General features: G+C 43.0%; 2 long non-coding RNA genes across 2 annotated transcripts in view; both read right to left on the reverse strand.

The window, feature by feature from the left end:
• Positions 1–9,236: 9,236 nt before the first annotated feature.
• On the reverse strand, positions 9,237–12,768 carry LOC308507467. Its single transcript, XR_013994882.1, has 3 exons — positions 12,685–12,768; positions 12,405–12,580; positions 9,237–9,488 (listed from the first exon to the last, which is right to left on the reverse strand). It is a non-coding gene; the product is annotated as an uncharacterized lncRNA (long non-coding RNA).
• Positions 12,769–13,677: 909 nt separating this feature from the next.
• LOC308507466 overlaps positions 13,678–18,495 on the reverse strand; it is a 159,788-nt gene continuing 154,970 nt past the window's right edge. The window contains exons 4-5 of the long non-coding RNA XR_013994881.1: positions 14,913–15,004; positions 13,678–13,768 (exon numbers count right to left, since the gene is read on the reverse strand). This is a non-coding gene — a long non-coding RNA (uncharacterized lncRNA). The remainder of the gene's footprint in view (positions 13,769–14,912; positions 15,005–18,495) is intronic.

Below are 18,495 nucleotides of genomic sequence, written 5' to 3' on the forward strand. Positions count from 1 at the left end.
AGATGACTCAGGTCAGAGGTCAGTATGAGAATCTAAAATGTCAAAAGTACATATGTATCTGTGCATGTGTGTATAGTCAATATAATGACTTACATGCAAATGGTACATGTGTATTTGTGTGCATAAAATCTGACTTTAAATATCCATTATTTATATCTACCACTCAACTGCTGGCACAAAGCACAGAGCCTGAAAAATGGTAGAAACTGAATAAATATTTGATGAGTAAATGAACAAATGAATGAAAGGAACTGAGGCTGAGTGCCTTTGAGTGATCTCTCCAAGTTGTGTTGGTGATATAAGCACACAGGAAAACGACATGTGAGGTTTACTGTGCCAGCTTAGACAGTTATGTATTCCTAACTCAAACCCTCATTCAACTGACAAGATGTTATAAATAAATCAACTTAAAGATTTTCTCTTTTTTTGCACTTAGAGAACACGATGGTAAACAAAAACATTTATCAACTACAGAGTCATAAATATCCAGGTAGCTATTTTTTGTAGTAATGACTCAATCCTACCTTATTATTATAATGCTTGAATAACTTCAGTGGAGCAAAGAATTCATAAAAAGGCAGGAAATGAAGAGCAAAACAAGGTATTACAGATACAGACGAGTAGGGCATCCTCTAATTACATGCCTACCAGGCCCGTGAGAGCCAGAAACACACAGGCAGCCATCCTCTGCCACAGCCCCCAGAGCACGAGTACCATGACTGCCAGTTCACCCTTGCAAGAGTCACAGTGGCTTCCTGCATCTTAGTAGGAAGCCATGCGTGCACGCACAGCCCCTCGGGGGCAGGACACGCCTGAGGCCAGCAGGCAGGCAGGACGTGCGATGGCCATGTTTTGGTTCCCTCTATGTATTGGGTTATGAAGGGGTTTACAGGAATCCAAGAAGCATTTAAAATTTTAACTTGGGTTTCCTGGTCACCTCGAAGGTGTGTTTATAAAGCCAAGAGGGCACAACACTGCATCTGACATTTTGTGAGCCTCATTTTCTAACTCCGAAGCATCTGGAACTCAGCATACCACATCAGGGACTCGGGCCGAGGACCCCTCCCAACGAGGCGCGAGCCTAGCAGCAGGCAGGGGCCGTGTCCCCAGATGCAGGGCTCAGCCTGAAAAGCCTGGCGGTTGTTACCATCATTAAAAGACTCACTCTAACCACGCCAGAGAATCCTCCTAGCGTCCTACCTGATCCTTTGAGACCTGGAGATTCTAGAGAAGAACGAAGGAGGAGGTCTTCAGAGTCCAAAAGTCTACAGGTCCGGTGACAATACAGACCACAATAATCACCATGTACCAGCGACCACATTTCACGCTTCACATGAACTACATTTGATAATCCTCACAGAATCTCTGAAGTGAGGGCAATTCAATTCATTACGTAAATGAGGCAGCTGAGGACGGCAGGCCTGTCCCAGGTCGCAGAGCTGGGAGGAGATGGACTACAACGCAGTGTCACTCTAAGGCCAACGCCTGTAACCACTGTTCTTCATGGCGGTAGGTCGGTGGGTGTCACAAAACCCCAGTGTAGATGACACGGAAAGTTTCCTTTGAAAAGGCTCCAGCAGCCGAAGGAGACATTTGCATCAGGGTTGACACCCAAAATCTATTCCAACTCTAGGAGTTTATCATCTTAGCCAGGAAACTCCACTGGATGTTCACATATTCTAGAAATGTTATTTCTAAGATAGTATTAGTTCCTGACATCAAATCCAAGAAAAGGGGGAAAAGTCAGTGAGACAAGGCTTTAGAATATCAGAAGAAAGATATGAACCAAAATTGGATTTATAGATATTAGAGAGAAAACTGTCTACAAGAAAAACAAAAGGCCACCCCATAGAAACTATGACTCCACCGTTTTCTGTGACATCATAATGTAATACGAGGGAGGCATACAGGCTGTCACGTAATATTAAAGGATTCACGAATAATCAAATCATCTCCTTTTAGCTGATCACATGTTCTATTTAAATGATTTTATGGACTTCCAAATGGTGACAGTGGCAAGGATGGGATCAAGTTAAAAGCAACTGCTTAAGTTACTTAAGATTTAAATAACTCCTATTCTGTGAGAACTGAAACCAGTGACGAGTAAGTCCAGGAAGGAAGACTTTTCTAAAGACATGAAACATCACTCAGACATGGTTATGTTCTCGTCAACACTTCATGAAACGAGTCAGCTTTTAGGAGCGTTAGAAGAGGGTAAACGGGGTTTAATATATGGTGATGGAAAGAGAACTGACTCTGGGTTGTAAACACACAATGTAAGATATAGATAATGCATTACAGAATTGTACACTTGAAATCTGTGTAACTGTACTAATTGTCACCTCAATAGACTGTAATTTAAAAAAAGCATTAGTGCGCTCTTTAATCTCAATTTTTCACAGAAAATAATATATTTAGGGGCTAAAATACTAGTACTATCTAAATATCCTAGTTTCTCCACCTTCGAAGTACATGTCCACCAATTTTCCAAAAAAAAAAAAAAAGTTCATGTTAATTCGCCTTTGAACAAATGATACAGCCCTACAAAAGCACACCAAGAATTTCTTTCCTGGGTTTGCTTTTCAGGGAGAAAACTACTGTGTCACTTCAGCCCATATGATTACTTCCATGAAATTCTCTTCCAGGCTGAAAATGCAAAGGGAATGCTAAGTTTCCTTCTGAGCTGGGAGCCTCACCACAGAAGATAAACCTCTAAAACACTGTAAAATCACCAGCTGCCTAATGTAATCCATTTCTTTTCCGGATAGCATTATTTTTCACCTATTTATTTCTTCTGTCTTTCATCCATGGAGTTTTATATTATTTTCCAATTGTATACAATGAGCCAGTCACACTTCATAATAAACAATCTTTGCCCGTGACAAACCCATAAACCAAGGAAGTCAGACCCCAGCTGTAAGCTGGCATCATTTATTCTCATGGGTGCAATTCTCGAGTGAGTCCCCACCACGAGTACATGGGTCTTAGTTCTACCTCACCCAGGTGTATTGGACTTGGTATCTTTTGTCCACTTAATTTCACATTCCATTACCTTTGGACAGAAAGTAAGTAGGAGAACCTCACGAGCTTATAGCATTTGATAAAGCCTTTTCAGTTTGCCAGACTGTCCTCTGAAAATTTTTTTCTCCCCAAATCCAAAAGTAAATTTTGAAACCCTCATCTGCCCTCAATAACTCCCCAGTGTGTTTGTCAAAAGGGCTTCTCTTTACATCTTCAACAGCACATACTTCCAATTACCAAATGTACAGACGTCATGACGTCCCCAGACATACACATGCACGTTGGACCCAGTGAACATGTCTTCTGTTTCCTGATGCAACTGTAATTCAGTTCACACCAAGGGTTTTTTTCATCTAAAGCCAAACAAAATACAAGACAATAAATTTAGAGTCTCCTGCTTATATTCCAAAAAATTATCCCGTGAAAGGTGACGATGAGGTTTTAGTCCTCTAGAGAAAGAAACCAATCTCCAAAGTAATGTCCTAGGAAATAGCTTTTCACTGAGATTTTCTTCTTTATTCTTATAAAGGAAAAATAATACAATAGAGGAGGCGTCGGAACGAATCAAATGGTAAGAAGCTTCCGTGTCAGGCACACGGTTCTTTTTCCATTTAGAAAAGAAAAGTTTATCTTACGCTATAACTACTGCAGAATATTAAGAAAGGCTTTGTTCACCCTCGTTTTTCTCCCTGAAATAGTTCAGTGTCTTTTGTAAGCTTGGTTATTCCTTAAATAATCAAAACAATCTTGACCAGGCCTAACATGATTTTTAGTGAGCATAATAGGGTAAAAAAATCCTTAAATGATCTCAAAATAACTGAATTTTTATGTTTAAGAAAAATTCAAACTCCCAACTTCCTCCAATAGTAATTTGCATTGAGAACTCAATCAATTAATCTCTCCAGAAAATGCAAGAACCTGTCAAGGACGGCGTGTCTGTTGTTAGTGGACACGTAACAAGATACAGATTTTGCTGCAAATGTAGCTACATTTTAATCTTTTCTAGAATCGTGAGAGAAATAGAGACCTGCTTTCATTTCATTTTCACAAAATCTAGAGTATTTTCAGAAACACCAATTCTTTTTGTAACCGCACTAGAAGGGAAGCCTGTTTTTAACAGTTTTAGGATTAAGAAATCTGGGATTTGGAGTCAGATAACCTGAGTTCAATACCAAGTTCTTAGCTGAGAGAGAACGAGCAAATTCTTTGCAATTCCAGTCCTCCTCCTGGGTGAGTGGTGGACAGGTCTGTGTGAGGCCTGAATGCCACCAGGTTCCACACGTCCACAAAGCCCTCGGCAGCCGTCGTTCCTGGTGGCCACCATCACGTGCTGCTGTCCCAGGGGGTAGGCATCCTTTCTGTCAGACTCACAAAGACCCCACAGGATGGAGCTCAGAGGACGTGTTTGGCCACACCAGATCGCCAACTGGGAACTCAGAGGAAACACTGTGCTCTGCCCATGGCCCACACGTGGTCCTTTCGGCCTGCCCAGCAACTATGGACAACACACTAATGCAGCCATCAGGAAAAAAGGGAGAAGAAGAAGGAGACGGAGAAGGAGAAGGAGGAGAAGGAGGCGGAGAAAAGAAAGTTGGATTTGATGTTGGGTCAGTGAGAATTTGAATCTTTGATTTCCTACTGTAGTCACAAAATGGGATTGCTTTCTGCAAATTACACTAATAAGTTATCAGTTATTATGCCATAGGATGTTGGAGCGAAGGCTGATGATGAATAAAGTTTTAGAGGGAAGCAGAACATGTAATTTATATGTCACATGTGGTCACAACACACCTACTTGTCACTTGCTTGAGTAGCTACACAGGGTGGGGAAAAGTGAGCTAATAGAACCATGTGGACGCCAAAACCTCCCCTTGCAAACGTGATGGATCCAAGAGCCTCGCAGGTGAGGGCTGAGACCACTTTGCTTCTTTAACTGCAACTCAATTTTCAATTTTCAGCTCCAGAGGACCCAGTGATTTCCTTTCAGAAACAGAAACCGAAACCATGAGGCCAGATAATGAGTCACAGTCCGTTATAGGCACAGGCGCTTACTGTGCCCTCCTGCAAACAAAGCCCACACACAACAGCCTTTCATTTTTTTCCATAAACAATTGCATACTTATTCCTTTCCAGAGGAGCAAGGTGAAATTACCTCATGGAATGTGGACAAGGGATTATTTAAATCTATTCTCCTCACTAAGCCCATCGTCCAGTGTTTATGAAGGTAATCGAGCCCAGGACTCATTATTCGCCCTGTAGGCAAGCGGACACTTCAATGTGCGAGCCTCCTGAAATGAGGTAACCTCTCTGCATTGTAAGTGGAAAAATGAATACAGACAGTCGCTGCGGCTAGCTCTAAAATTACATTTTTTTCTTCAGTGAAAAGTCTACCAAAGTTAGGAGTAAAAAGACATGACACCGAGTGAGAAAGTATATTTGTAACTCATAAGCAAAGAAGCCTCAACTCAAAAAATAAAAATCAGCTCTCCAAGTAAATAAGAATCATGACAGACAACCTAACAGAACAAAGTTGACAAAAGAATTGAATAGGCATTGCATAAAACAAGAAATCCAAATGGCCAATAAACAAATTAAAACCTCACCTCATTAGCAAATTAGAAAATAAATGTTAAAATTGCAACATGCAATCAACATACACCAATGAAATGGACAAAAAGTTGAAGTGTTTGTGAGCATGGGACAGCTGAGAACTCTCATACGTCTGGGGTGTAAATGGCACTTTGAACAACAGTTTGACATTCTCCATCAAAGTGGATGACAGGCTATGTATGCCGAGACACGGCACCAGCGACGTACCCTGGGAAATTCCTGCACAGTTGTACCAGGAAACAGGTGAGATGGTCAGAGCAGAGTGTGTGTGTCGCCACCAGCAGGAGTCACCCAATGGCCGTGACAACAGACACACATACAGTGCGGCTTGCTCCTAGAAAAGAAGTCTCTATGGCAGTGAAAAGAAATGAGCTGCAGCTACACAAAACTACATGGGTGAGACCAGGGGCTAGATTGCAAATATTTCATGATTGACATGACATCAGTTTCGAACAAACAGGACCCATGCCTGATAGCAACAACTCGTACAGGTCCGCTGTTAGTTACCAGTGAGTTCTGAATAAATCTCAAGAAACACCACGTTGCTCAAAAGGAGAAAAAAAAACAACTAATATAGTATCATTCTATTTATCGAAGTTCAGGAACAAAAAACTTACAGTTTGTTTCTTTGGAAAGCATAATGACTGATAAAAGCAAGGAAATAATTTCCACAAAGGCAGGGAAGTGGTGACTTAGAAGGGAGAGAGTGGCTTGAAAGGAGATAACACGTAAGTACATACAATCTATGAGGAAAGGGGCTGGCAATGCTCCCTTTCCTAGGAAGTTAGGAGGCAGTCATTCATGATGTAGCTATTCTCATAACTGAGATGCATTTTATGCTGTTTCCTATACACTTTACAATAAAAACATACAAACAAGCAAAACGAAAGAAAACCAGGCATAAATTCATGTGCGGCCATTTTCTTCTGGCAGTGAGTAGACATTTACTGAACCTCATGGTTTTAGGTTACCACTTCTTTTTCTAACCTTTCCAAAATTGTTACCCAATTCATACCATTGTGGTGGCCTCCACACCATTTAATTGTCACAGCTACTTCAGAACATAACCTTCCTAGCCCAGGCTGGGCGTCTTAGGGACCAATGTACTGCCACCAACTGGGGGTAACTCCCTAACTTCTCTCTAGTACACTTGCCCTCTGTGCAGGGACAGGTCCACCTTCAAAATCCATCTAGAAGGTCGACTTTCTAGGGACACTTCTGGTACCTGTCACAGCCTATGTTTCTGCAAAGCAGATACATACTAGGGTACTTATGGGGACAGTGACTCAAATGGCAGGGTGACAAACCAGAGGGGAGACCAGCCCAAGAACCCAGGACTAAGGGTGCCTAACGCTCAGTCCTGCAGGGTGCTAGGGGATGAAAAGCAGAGATGTGCACCCATTAGCACCTGACCCTCACTGATCAATGGCGCCCCAAGGAGGGGTCACATCTGCAGGCTGCATGTGCTCGAGCGCTTGGAAGCTTTCTGTGAGTGGGGATCAGGGAAGGAATCAGGAATATGACATTAGGGCCTGCAGAGGCTGTCTTAGGCTGCCCCCTCACAAAGCTTGTGGAAGCTGGGAAGGAACCAGTCAGCACAAGCATGGCTGGAGTGATGGGTGGTGACAAACAGGGGCATCTGGGGCACTGGTGTAAGTATGCTTGGGGACTTTGCAGCTTCTATTCACCTGCATTTGTAAGAGAATCTCCATTTCCCCAAGGGATCCCTCATCCTCCACTCTCAGCTCCTGTCCTTACTTTGGGGTTGAAGCCACACCGAGCTCTGGAGATGAACTTGTGAATCAGACCTGGCCCTTCACTGCCAGTGAGTCTCCACCTGGAAACGTTTGTTGGAACTGTCAGGAAGGAGGAGACTTCCTGGTGCCACAGCTGGGAAGGTGTGTAGCTGGAGCTGCTGGGAAAGTCGGCTGCCTGAGTGAAGGCCACCCCATGGAAAGGCCGGCACAAGAATACACGGCAAGATCACCGATAAAGTCATGTTAGGTCTGTGCACGACTGTGCAGGAAGCTAACACACCTTACCTGTGGTTTGAAACAAGCCAATAAATTCAGGTTTCTTTCTTTTCCTTACCAGTTCTTAAACACCCAAGAAAAGCTGTTGTGTCTAAGATTTGTTAAAATTTGTTTTCAATAAAAATGAGATTTAAATGAAATAAAAATGGATTAAAAACTTGAAACCACAAAACTTGTAGAAGAAAACGTAGGTGGTAAGCTCCTCCCATCTTGGAGATGATTTGTTGGATTTGATGCCAAAAGCAAAGGCAACAAAAATAAACAGGTGGGACCACATCAAACTACAAAGCTTCTGCACAGCACAGGAAACCATCAACAAAATGAAAAGGCAGCCTACTGAATAGGAGAGAATATTTGCAAATCACATATCTGCTAAGGGGTCAATATCCAAAATATATTAAAACAACTCATACAGCTCAATAGCAAAAAGTGGAGCAAGAAACTGTCCCTTCTTTTTTTCTTTTTCTAACTTTCTTTCCATTACACACGAACTGAAGTTTTCAATTAATAAAGGAATGATATTTTGATCAAACCTGGCCAGGGTTTAGAGTTGTTTAGCCTTGTATGAATTCCTGTTGCATTTACAGTCAGCACTAATCAACCTAGCAGTCGTAGTAACAACATTTTGCCTCCTCGGGTTATTCTGCAGAATTCCACCGGGTCCCCTACATACATCTCCCGAAGCACTGACCATCCTGACTTACTGCTTTGCGTCTGCTAGTCTTCTGGTTGATCACACAAACCCACTTTACACCCCCGTCCTTTGGTAATACTTGTTCGAAACCGGGTAGTCCTGGGCCTCAGCCACGGTGGAGTCTCTCCCCAACACCACACCCAATTCACGAGGTGAATCTTCACTGTTGACATTTTAACTCTTGAAAACCAGTTAGTATTTCTATCGCCCTGTTTAATGATGAGACTAGAAATAGTCATAGGCTCAACGGATGAGCAATAAGGGGTGTCTGCTGGGAGATGTCTCAGCAATTTTTATTTACTTTCAAAAAAGAACTTGAAGCGGTTATGGCCCAGGATTCTCCCGCTCCCCACCGGCTTCTGGACACTGTCAGGTGAGGATGTGATGCTTTTGGCTGCTGCAGCCATCTTGACGCTACGTACTTAAAACCCATTTGAAAAGAGAGAGAGAGAGAGAGAGAGAGAGAGAGAGGGAGAGAAAAGAGAGAGAGCTCATTACTCATGGCTGAGAAAAGAAGAAAACAAAAGTCGGAAGCCTTGCTCTTGCTTTTGAGGAGCTGGATTTCCCTACTTTTACTGTGTATAAAGGGCACAGGTGTTGTTTCTTGTAGCCAAAATCATCGTATTAGAAACAAACATCATGTGTATTTCTTTGTAACAATTAAACTCCGAGTCACTCGAGGACACACACCCATCTTTGGAACTCAGCACAGTGCCAAGAAGAGAGCACATTCACAAACATGGCTACTGCATGAATGCATGAATGAGCCACTGTCAGAACAATGGCAGAAAGAAAGGACTAGCCTGCAGACTTTTCACCAGGGCACTCTTTCACCATTTTTGATCAAACAGCTAACAATCAGAATTGTCCTTGTAGAAAACTCGAGCGGTAGAAGTTCTGAGAATATCTGTTCCGTAGGATTCACAACTTAAGCTTCTTCAAGTGTACAGTAATTGAGGTTTATTGAATTCTACAGAAGTCACTGGCCCTTTGTGCACACTCACTGCACACTCTCTGCTGTGCTTTCCTTTTAGAATGTCTCTTCAGATGGGTCGTCTGCTAGGACGAGGGCGTCACTCTGCTCTCCAGACTCTCTCATCTCAGGGTAGCTCCTGACATGGGCATGACGTCTAGATCAGAGAATAAAATGAAATAAGATAAACAAAGAGGCCTTTTTAGAAAGCTCACGAATGACTGATAAGTAAATGGAATCATTTGGAAGTTTCATCCTTAAGTTGAAAAGAGAATTCAAAACAAAAAGGATTCAATCTTCCACATGGTCAGAGGTGCTGTCTGAGCTGCAGGCGACCCCCACACACTCTCCTTTGTTCCTTAACACAAGTGCTGACATTTTCTGTTCAATTTTTCTTATTCCTGTGAGCTGTCAAGGAAGTTCTGTCAACACCCTTGAATAGATCTTCCATGATAATTTCATTTTAAAAATACTCATATTTAAACATAAAATGGTTTTCTTGCCAGAAACATTTAAATTTAGTTATTTTTATTTTTTTAATGAAAGAAAACTGTCTCCCAGAAAAGACGTGTCCTACATCACGTACCTCTCATTTGGGGCTAATGTTTAATGTATAATTTATGTCTTTGCATCCAAGCTTACGTCTTTGGTTTTTTTAAACTGTGATGTTAATAAAAATGAGGGATGCAATTATCTTCATTTGTTCAACTACAGACTTGATCCTACAGTGACTTTAACTTGTGGATTAGTACCAATGACAGAAAGTAACATTGGTGATCGTAACGGGAATAGGTAGGTAGAGAGACAGAGATGAGAGGTGATCGATGATGGATAATGGATGGATGGATGGATAATGGATGGATGGGTGGATGGATGGATGGATAATGGATGGATGGATAGATGGGTGGATGGATGGATGGATGGGTGGGTGGGTGGATGGATGGATGGATGGATGGGTGGATGGATGGGTGGATGGATGGATGGATGGATGGATGGATGGATGGATGGATGGATAATGGATGGATGGATGGATGGATGGATGGATGGATAATGGATGGATGGGTGGATGGATGGATGGATGGGTGGGTGGGTGGATGGATGGATGGATGGATAATGGATGGATGGGTGGATGGATGGATGGGTGGATAGAAGGATGGATAATGGATGGATGGATGGATAGATGGATGGGTGGGTGGGTGGATGGATGGATGGATGGATGGATGGGTGAGTGGGTGGATGGATGGATGGGTGGGTGGGTGGATGGATGGATGGATGGATGGATGGATGGATGGATGGATAATGGATGGATGGATGGATGGATGGATGGATAATGGATGGATGGATGGATGGATGGATGGGTGGGTGGATGGATGGATGGATGGATGGATGGATGGATGGATGGGTGGATGGGTGGATGGATGGATGGATGGGTGGATGGATGGATGGATGGATGGATGGATGGATGGATAATGGATGGATGGATGGATGGATGGATGGATGGATGGATGGGTGGGTGGATGGATGGATGGATGGATGGATGGATAATGGATGGATGGATGGATGGATAATGGATGGATGGGTGGATGGAAGGATGGATGGATGGATAATGGATGGATGGATTGATGGATGGATGGATGGATTGATGGATGGATAATGGATGGATGGATGGATGGATGGATGGATGGATGGATAAATAGATAGACAGGCATCTGAAGAGGTGTAAAAATCAAAATAATCTTCAGGGATGTAGATTGTAACGTAGCAGTGAGGCTTAGAAGAGGCGAGGTGGTGTAACGGGAAGATACCGCAGAGTTTTGGATGAGAAGACCTGGGACGAAGTGTCAGTGGTGCCTCCTAAGTAATTTGTAAACGTCGCGTGACCACTTTGTCATTCAGAAATTCAGGTCTCCCTCTAGCCGTGAATGATGCGACCTCCCTCCAATTGCTGTTCTAAGGACGATGTGATGCTATTCATGATGGGGACATGTAAAAGTGCTCTGTCAACCACTGCAAGCCCGTCTTATTTCCTACCCTACCTCCGACTGCTATGACCATGTGCAGTCCACTCTATGCCTAACGCATGCCATTGAACTGCACTGGCCAGGCTGGCAGGCCAGCCCTCTGCAGCTTCGCTGGCTGGCCAAGAGCTATGCTCCCTGCCCTTGAGTCAGCTGGGCTTCCACGCCATGGCTCCATTCTCCCGAGTTAATTATCACGCACGAGGCAGAAGAGACCGTGCCAACCTGGGAAGTCAGTGGTTGTAGCAAAGTGTTTTCCATTTAATTTCTTTCCCCATCTGAAAGGACCAAGCATTAAGATGGGCTGCGAAGAATTTTTTTAAGATAACCTTCTGTTTCATTCTGCTGATCTCTACATGTGACACCACCGTGTCCGCCTGCAGGGTGAGACATGCCCCTGGGAACTGGACATGTCCTCACAAAGTTAGGAGACACTCGCAAATGAAAACCACTTCCAGGGGCATTCTATCAAATCATTCTCAGAGCTGATTCGTGATTCTGGGGAAAACGTCAGAGATGCTAATAGGATCAAAGAAGATGGGGGGGGATGTCACTTAACTTTACATTTTAGGTTGTTGAGGTTTGTTACCACACACCTCAACAATCACGATGGCCCATTTCAGCAGTGGGCCAGGTGACCTAGCTCAGAACGCATTTTAATAAGCAGCCACGAGGACATTTCAGCAAACAGCCTTCCCTTGTCACCACATTCTTTTACAAGTCCACACGCAGCCTCAGAAGTAGTTAGGATTCTTCCATAATAGCCACATTGTTTCCATTTCTCCATGAACAATAACAACAAAATAGCAACATGTGGGAAGAACGACTACTTCCATTGTACACCAGAATTTACCTTAATAAGTACATAAATTCACATGTGGTACTTCACTGTGAACTAGAACCCTGTGAGGGCGAATTATTAGACTTTACAATTGGCCCAAGTTAAGACAGCATCTCACTGGGACACATGCCTACTGCTCAGATTTGTTTTTAAACAAAAGATTAAAAACATTGATCATTTACATTCATCTCCGATGGTTAAAAATAAAAGTTACCGTGACCAGGGGCTCTGAGTCGCCGTCACCAGTTGGCATGTGTCACCCACTGGGAGACATGCCTGCCTCTTGACCTGGTGCCTTGAGAAGGACACACCAATGCCTCCTGTGGGATTCCTGCCAGTGACGTCTCCATCAAATCAGAACCAGTCATCAGACGATCCCAACTGAGGACACTGTACAAAACAAGAGGATATCCTCAAAGGATAAAGGGACACGAAGACAACGAAGGCTGAGAACCTGCCCCCATTGGAGGTGACTAAGGAGACATGGAACCCACAGCAGAATGGGGTCCTCAGGGCGGTGGGTCCTGGGCCAGACATCGCATGTCAGTGGGACCGCTGGAGCAGTCAGAACAAGACCTGCAAAGAAGAACATTGGACAACATCAATTTTCTTAGTTTGATAAACAGTAGTAACTTACGAAGGAACATTGGGAAACTGTGTGTAGGTTGTGTGGAAATTTAGGTATTTTGCGTACTTTCTGTAAGTCTGAAAATATTTCAGAGTTAAAAGATTTTTTTATAGCTATGCTTTATGTAAATATACAGTTTAGATTTTATGCATACAACTGCATTATGTGTACAACCCACATATTTATAAAATGTGTTCAAGGATGTGGACTCTTTTAGGAGCTGTGTCACTTCATTCATTCATTTCAGTTATTATGATCTGACACAGCATTATTTGCCTGGAAACTTATTGCAGACTATGATTTTGTGATGGCAATTATTTATCCGCAATTTTATTTGTATTTTGAAGTAACAATTCCTAAACTAATGTTGAAATGTGGCATCATTTTTTGTAGTAGTCATTCTAATAATAGCTCAGATTTGATGATATAGTTCTCTTTCCTTAAGAATAAACATAGGTTTATTTTTATGAAAAAGAAAGTAATATGTTTAAAGTAATCACAAAAGATGCATTGCCTTTACATCCTGAGAAGCATAGCTGTCCTAATGGGCTTCTCACGTCTTCACAGAATGGCCTCTTGGCGTGCTGAATACCTCAAACTGAAGGAGTGTGAGGAATGGCGGGAAGGCCACGCTGACCCCTTACCCCTGACCCCACCTGGCCCTTATTCCCTGAAAGCAGATCATTGTCCCCTGTGAACAGTGCCCTCCCTGTCCCAGGAAGCAGGAGGACGTTCTTGTCACCAGAGATGGGGAGGGGGGGGTAAGAAATCTGTGCAAACCTTGTTAAACTCACCCAAACTAGTTACCTTGTCACCATGACTACCCCTCGCCCGACCCCTCTGTCTTCTCACCTCGTCACAAAATTACTGTTTGTTGTCTAAAAGGAATGAAAGTTCCTGCTCTGGTCCCTTCTTTGGGTCTTCATTCTCTTTTGAAGGCTCCCATGTACCTGTAAAAATTTTTTAAATGTCTATGTTTTTCTCCTGTTCATCTTTGTCAATTGAATTTTCAGGCCCAGCCAGGGGCCCTGAGAGGGACGAGGAACTCTTTCCCTCCTTTACAAGCACAAAGAAGTTAAGTGACTTGTCCTGGGTCATCCAGTTGGTTCAAAAAAAAAAAAAAAAAGGCAGAGATTTAAGTCAAATCCATGACCACACACTTTACTTATCATGCTCCTAAGACAGCACTGGCCCTTCCAGAGGCCACGTCTTCCCTCCCAACCTTAACAAATTCAGTGAAGCCCAATGCCAGGCTTAATTCAATGTGTCCCACCGCCAGCCCCCTGTGTGTGTCTGTCCATGAGCTCCAGGTACTACACCTAGGGACCATCAGAGGGAGGAGGGTGGAACGGACAGCCTCCCTCAAAGCCTGGGGTCCCACACATCTCATCTCCTCACACTACTAGGAATGTGGCTTAAGAAAACTGTAAGAGGTGGAAACATTTAAAAATGAGTTAATTGTGGCACATGCCACATCCACCCAGGGCCAGCACGGTGACTCTGGGATTGTGCCCCATGGAGACCCTGCAGGCTCTCTGTCTGCGCCCCTCCCGCTCCGCCTGCACACCCAGCTCCTACGGAGGAGCTCCAGCCTTGCACAGCCATGACTTCTCATTTCCCAACGATTGCTTCCTGAGTCGTGTCGTGTTTAATAAAGTACCGGCACTTGAAATCAAAGCAACTGACATGGCTGGGCATTCTCAGGTTGTCTGGTTTTGTCCTGAGGCCAAGAACAGCAAGATTAATCAGTTACCAAGACACACCCACGCTGGAAACCCTGAAGTGCAATCAGTTTTGTTGAAGGTGTTATTAGAACCCTGGGAAGACGTTAGCCTCAACTCTTAACAGTGAACACCCTGTGGCTCTCACTGCCCCCTTGTTCCTCCTCCAGTCCCATCCCCACCTCTCCTTTCTCCCCCATCACTCTCAGCCCTGTGTCTCCACACCCTGCCCCCTAGTTCCTTTGCATATCCATCCACCTTCCCAAAGCCCAAAACCAAAACAGTTCATTGACCCTCAGTGTCCCCCTGCCTCAGGGGCCTCCATTTATGTCCACATGGAATTTTAATCATTAGACCCAGGTTCATAACTCACTTTAAAATGGCAAGAGGGAATCCGTTCTTTTAAGACTGCTTCTGATTTATCATGTGCATTTCAACCACTCCGTCAAACGTTGCTTTCTGCATCTATAAAACGAGAATGTAAATTCTAGTACTTTCCAGTGGACCAACAACCAATGGCAACTGGTGGTCCTGTGTCCCCAAGTCCAACACTGCTTATTGAGGTGAGGAGAGTGTGCAAATGATGGCCAGTGACCCAGATGGAAACCGCACGTGGCTCTGGCCCTTCATGGTGTATTTTGTCTTTTTCCCCTGCAACCCTTCAAAAAATCTTTTTAAGATTGTTCAAAAATGACATTAGTTTCCTAGATTTCTACGCAGACACATTCACACGGACACGCAGAATTCCAGCTTCTCAGGACATTCCATACAGTAGCACTCAGCAGGGCTGGGGAGAAGCTGCTCCTGCCTCCTGGGCAGCCGGTGGGGGAAGGGGCTCCAGTGCCACCGCTCCTCCTGGTTCCCACCTGGCCCATTTCACTGGCTTGCATCACCTGGTTTTACCTCTGCAGCCCTGGTTTAGAAATAGAAGCTAGTATCAGATGAGCAGAAACATTACAGAGCTACAAAACATAGACTTCAGACAGGGCTGTTTGTAAGAGAAATCTACGTATTTACACAGAAATAGAGACACTGGCCCAGGAGCGTTTAAGCCAAACAATACGCGATGTAACATTAAAATATGTTAATATGTTCTGAAGCAATGGCACTTTTCACCTTAAGTTGAATATTATTTTACCTTAACTAAAAGCACTATGTGAAGTAATAAAAGACTCATAAATTTAAAATTTGTTTGGGCAAAATATAAATGAACTCCATAAAATGTAAAGAAATACAAAGGACTTGAAGTACATCAGAAGCATTTTTTCACAGGCGATATAGATACTTTTCCTCAAGTTCAAAATAATTGTACTAATTAATATTTTTTAATCTGAAAAGATTATTTTAAGGATTGCAGGGGAAAAAGATAAAATTATTAGGACTACAGATCTGTTACTGCATGTCACGAATGTTCTCATAAAAAAAATAGATTAAAGACAAATTAATCGTATGTTTCCACGCAAGAGAAACACACTCCTGCGAGTTACCATGGCAACGACGTACACTTCCAACTATTAACTTTCTTATTACAGGAAAAAATCAATAACGACAGATTACTTAAGATAACATACAGCTTTGGAAGACACCTATTTATTTCCCCAGTATTATTAGAAAAATTGCTTTACTAAGAAAAATCAAAGGCAAATACATTTTTAAAAAAATGAGTATTGCCAAAAGTGAAGCAAGTTTTAGCAAAAGCCAGACTGGCCCCTTCTTAGTGGCTCCAATAAGATACGTGTCTAGACTAATTACGTGTAAAATGAAATCCACTCGGGCAGTCATGCCTGCTGTAATTGGGCATGTTATGCTCATGAAAGCATACCACTAACCTTTGCAATTGCCTTTAAAATTAAAACAGCTGTTAACTTTCTCTCAGTTCCACAAAATGTTTTTGCCCTGGATTTTCCAGAACTGGTTAGCATTAAAAAATAAATAAATAAAATAAAATCAATGAGGGTTTTATTTTATCTTTCTCCTAGAAAGCCTGCCCAATGACATGTTATGTATCATTCGGGATTTACCTAAATAACTGCTTGACCCACATTACCCCCGGTAACAGACTGGGCTCAGTCCTTTGGTTTTGTTCCTAGTTCTTATCTCAGATTCGAATACTGGGTTTTACAATTGAGCAAACACAGCTTCTGTGAAAGCTGAAGGGAGCAGCAAACAGGAGCCCAGTTCTAGGGAATAAGACATGCTTCTCTCTTCAAATCAATCTTTAGCTACGCAGTGCAGATGGCTTCTGATTATACAGGTTCAGATATCAGTGTCCACACAGACTTGCCTTTGTTTTGAAAAAAAAATTGTATGATTGAAAAATATTTTCCACTTTTTATTATAACCATATTCATTTTATTAAGCAGTAATATTTTGGGGTCTTTTTCATAAGGAAAAAAGAATCCCAGCCTACACACTGCCTCTAATACCCTCACTCCCTCTTCCCTCAAAGCAGAGAATCAAAAAGGAAATAAAACGATTTGTTTGTTTGTTTGTAGCCAAGGACTGATATAAAGATGAAACTGTGTGGTATGTGCTGGCAGGAACACTGGTTTGATCCTTCACACTGAAAATGCTTTCATGCTTTATATGTGAAAAGAATGTGTTATATTTTTATCTCAGTTCTCTCATTCCTCTCATTAAGAAATAGCATCAGAAATTTGGCTCAACATGTGAAAAGGTTTACTCTTAGCATTTCAGCCTAGAACTAGTCAAGTGCAAGACATACCGTGTTTCCCCAAAAATAAGACCTAACCAGAGAATAAGCCCTAGCATGATTTTTCAGGATGACATCCGCTGAACATAAACCCTAATACGTCTTTTGGAGCAAAAATTAATATAAGACACGGCCTTATTTCGGGGACATACGCTAGGCAAAACGCCAGGCTGTTTCATGAGTCCCTGGTCACTCAGGTCTCGGTGAGCCATGGTACCTGTATTCCTTTTTCTCAGAGACGATGGTAACGTGCTGAAGAGAACCAGACCAAGTCACCCCAAGCTATGCCTCTTTGGCATATTGACTATTTTGAATTAAAGGCCCTTAAAAAACAGCAGGTACACGAAGGAACTCTGCTCCTCTTTTTGTTCCTGAAAGCAGGAAATAAAATTCCCCGGAAAGGTGCCCTCCTGCTCCAGGAGGAAGGGCGCCGATCTCACTAGTCCAGACGTGGCACCAGAGGAACCCGCAAACAAGCTAACTCCATTCGCTCCCTACCGTATATTCACCCACAGCATGCAGCCCTTCGAAACCTAAACCAGCTTTCCTTCATCTTGTCCTTTCTCTACACATTTATTGGTCTTTGTTCAGAATTCTAGATAAGCTGGAGTTCTGAGCTGCCATTTTGAGTTACTCTTGGTTTAGATTTCCCCTGTGTGATGTGTGGGGCACGTGTTAACAAACTCTGTTTTCCTGCTGTTAACCTGTCTTATGGTCCAGTGGTGTCAGTCAAGAATGCAGCTGGATAGAGGGAAAACTCCTTTTCCTCCCCTAGAGTATAAAAACGATTCTATCGGATCCCATTTTAGCCAACACATTAGATGATGCATATGGACGTGTTCTGATGCACATGGACTCCCAACAAGCAGAGATGGCACCAGACACGATGGGAGCTGGAGAAGCTGACCTGTAGTGACACCTATATCGACCAAAGAAGCCAAACAATTCACAACAGACCCCAGTTTTTCCATTCTTCTCCAGTGGCTTCACAATCACCCTTATTTCTACCTTGTGACTATATCCCCCGATTTCTTAGTTATTCATTATCTTTTCTCTCACTGAACCCTCAAAGAAAAACAATCAAAATAATTCTTAGCACTTATCTAGACACCCTTCAACAATGGCTTCTGCCACGTGAAATACACAGAAAGTCAACAGCCACTAGTAACTTGGAGATTAGCTATGCGTGAACAATACTGCGCCCCAGGCTCCATACTGGACGTCCCGTGGTTGCCTTGTCTCG

The sequence above is a fragment of the Rhinolophus hipposideros genome (assembly GCF_964194185.1).
Source record: "Rhinolophus hipposideros genome assembly, chromosome: 14".
NCBI lineage: Eukaryota > Metazoa > Chordata > Mammalia > Chiroptera > Rhinolophidae > Rhinolophus > Rhinolophus hipposideros.